This window comes from Otolemur garnettii, unplaced genomic scaffold, assembly GCF_000181295.1.
Source record: "Otolemur garnettii isolate 467f Iridium unplaced genomic scaffold, OtoGar3 scaffold00003, whole genome shotgun sequence".
NCBI lineage: Eukaryota > Metazoa > Chordata > Mammalia > Primates > Galagidae > Otolemur > Otolemur garnettii.
Window position 1 is genome coordinate 15,753,931 of NW_003852398.1, and position 3,498 is coordinate 15,757,428.

At 38.6% G+C, this 3,498-nt stretch overlaps 1 non-coding gene across 1 annotated transcript; it reads left to right on the top strand.

The window, feature by feature from the left end:
* The first annotated feature begins 3,057 nt into the window (after positions 1-3,057).
* LOC111727160 lies at positions 3,058-3,161 on the top strand. The gene has a single exon (XR_002774778.1). It is a non-coding gene; the product is annotated as a U6 spliceosomal RNA (small nuclear RNA).
* The last annotated feature ends 337 nt before the right edge of the window (positions 3,162-3,498 follow it).

The following is a 3,498-nucleotide window of genomic DNA, read 5'->3' on the forward strand; positions in this document are numbered from 1 at the left end:
CAACAAATGATATTTTAATGATTAGCATAAAAAAAAGTGTTGCTTTTGCTGTGATTCCACTGGGGAAAAAAACTTATCTTGGTAGAGAGATTTTGATCATATTTTAGAAACTCTGTGGAATCTTCTCATTAAATGAAATAAGAATGCATTTCAGGAAGAGAAATACTAACACGCATTGTTCTTTCAGAAATTATTCAATTCAACAGATATTTAACAAGGCCTTGCTATGGTCATGACATGGCACTGTGCTAAATACTAAGGTGACATAAAGAGGAATAAAATATATCCCTTGACTGCAAGGCATTTATGATTTTGTGAAAAATATTTCATAGGCTAAATCTTTTGTATTGTCTAATAAGAGATAGTAACACTAAAGAAATGACCCACCCCCATCCATGTTTATAGTAGGGGTTCTTTAATCTCTGCTTTTATGACCTTTTTAGCTGAAAAAGAAATCTACAAACTCCTTCTGAGAATTGGCAAACAACCTGCAATGTTGGGAAAATGTAATCAACAATGATGAGAAAACAGGATGGACTGACTAATGAGGTAGAAAGACTTTTGATTGCCTGGATATGTGATAAGACAGTTGAATCTAGATGCTTAGCAGCCAAAGACTGATTTTTGCAAAGGATTGGCATAACATACAACCCTTCACAAAAGGAAAAGTAAGACATCCAGAAAAGACATTTTTAGCTTGACCAAGGGGATATTTGATCACTCCAGGAAGAGAATCTATTGATATAACCTCACAGTTCAAGGAAAAGCTACAAGGAATGATGGTGCTGTGGAATATAAAAATCATAATAATAATAAAACAAAACAATGGATAGAGATTGGATATGAAAGAAGACTCCTTGGAGGAGGTGGATTTAATCCCAGCCTCAAAGGACATGGACAGGTAGGGTCTGTAGAAAAGAATGATTGAGTCAGAGGAACCACAGTGAGCAAATATATGAAGCCCGAATCTTTGCTAGGAATTTTGCTAGGAATTTATCTTCTGGGTTGGTCAGAGCTGAGAAAGCACAGAAAATTTGCAAGTAGTTTACAGAGGGTTTTATTCAATAAGCAATGAAGGGAATGCAGCATGGAAAGAATGAGGTCAGGGCTTAAGAGTCAGTAAAGGTTAAGTAGAATATGTGCTACAGTGGTCCAGACCAGAGGAGAGGAGTCATGCAGTCCTCTGCAGTAACTGGCATATCGCTGAGCAGGCATCCGTCAACCTTTCATCCACTCAGCACTTGATTATTAGCCTGGCTACCACATTCAAGCATCTGGAAAAATGGAGAAATAGTCTGTTGTTTCCAATGAATATTTAAAATGATATTATTTAAGTATTTAACATGTAATATAGTATATTATGATATCTTAATAAGTAGTATATTAATTAATAATATTTCAAATAATAATTATCAATTGGTCATGAATTTACAAGATGTTGGGAGTCATCCAGGTTCAGCGGCCTGACCACATTGAAATGGTTTGCAAGCCACTCCCAAAAATACCAGTAGTCACAGGATTACAAATTTCATAAAACAAACAAGTAAACAAGCATGGCTCTTGGTTACGTCTCCATATTAATTGTATTTTTTTTCCACTGAGATTGAAATGGTATCTAGAAAACCAGACGATTTAATCAAATCTCAGGTTTGATGACCCCAGAAGGCAATCAGAAACCTGCAAAAGACCTGTTCTTTTTGTATATTTTCGATGCATGAAGAAAAATCCTTCCCAGAAGCCAAACAGCCTAAGCCATGCTCAACTCACTATTTAGGCATTACCCAAACAAGTACAGTGTAGGCAATAACTGCTTGACAGAGATTTGGAATCAAGAAGAGGAAAAGAGCCTTTGGTTGAAAAGGGTATGGTGATAGTTAGCCTCACAGAGCCGTGCATGGCCCAGCCTGCCTTCCTCCTTCCCCGCAAGGAGAGAGATCATCTGGCTTCAAGCCACTGGGGCAAGAGCCAAATGCAGCGCACGAGCTTGCTCATGATGCAGGTAGGAGGTCCCACCGAGCAACATGTTCTGTAAAACCTTCGGCAGCAGATAGGGGCGACCATATGCTCCCCTTCTCGTTTTCTGCTTGTCATTTTCTATTCCCCTCTCCCTAGTTAGGGATGTTCCTTCCAACAAGAAACCACCACAAGCTACACATCTCAGTGTCCCGAGCCGGAGTTGGGAATTTGAAGTGACAAATCAAGACAATAGTTTTGCTCTCCTCTCTTTGCACTTTTTTTTTTTTTTTTTTTTTTTTTTTTTTTTTTTTTTTTTTTTTTTTTTTTTTTTTTTTTTGCCACTCTTAATCCAGAGCATGAGAATCAAAGCTCTTAAACAAGAACAACAACAAAAATATCCTGCCGAGGAATTACATCTCCCTCAGCTGTGCAACGTCTCTGTCGGATGTTCTCCCACCGAGCGTGTGTTCCAAGGAACTTCACCTTCGTCAGTAATTTGTGTCTCAGCTGGCACTGCTTTTTGAGGAAAACCTTGATTCTCAGTTTCTAGGGAACACACAAAGGAAGTTCTTACAAGATGGGGATGAGGGGGTGTCCAATGAGAGACAGCCATAAACTTCTGTTGGAGGGGTGCCCTAGAAGCATAGGCCGCCCTAGACGCTTGCTTGGTCAGCAGCTTTGAGAAGAAGGATTAAAGGTACTAAAGTCTGTCAGATCTTCCCTCCTCAAGGGAAAAGCCTGTCATGAGAATAAGTCAATACTTGGGCTAGAAATCCGTGGACGGGGGGATTTGAACATGTATACAATAAAGAACGTGACCCAAGCACATTGTACCCCATGATTGCATTAATGTACACAGTTATGATTTAATAATAATAAAAAAAGAACATGACCCAAAAGTTTCTCTGCCTGATAAGAATTTATGTGTAAGTATCTGAAAAAGCATTGTGAACTGAAAAGGCACCTTGTCACTGGAGTCCCTGCTTAAGGTCTAATTTCCTTAAATTTTAAGCACGATTCATCCTATTGACCCATCTCTGCGTTTTTCAGTTTTATTCACATTTAATTCCATTAATAGCATTTCATAAAGAATATCACCATGTGCTCACTTTGGCAGCACATATACTAAAATTGGAACATTAGGGAGATGCGCATGGCCCCTGTGTAAAGATGACACACAAATTGATGAAGCGTTCCGTATTTTTTATGAAGTTAGTAGATGAGCTAATACAATGGGGGGAAAGGAAATGAAGGAGTAGAGAAGGGAGGGGGTGGGAGGTCACAGTGTATGGCACACCTCTTGGGGGTAGGACACAATTATAAAAGGGACTTTATCTAACAAATGCAATCAGTGTAAACTAATTATTTGTACCCTCAATGAATACCAAATGATAAAGAAAAAAAGAATATCACCCTGAATAGAAACATCTTTTGTGCATATTAATCAATAATATCTTGAAAATCAAATGTTGGTTTCTGCCACATACAGCACAAGACTGAGCTTGGTCGCCCTGGATGGCATGTCCTTACTTAGGAGCATAA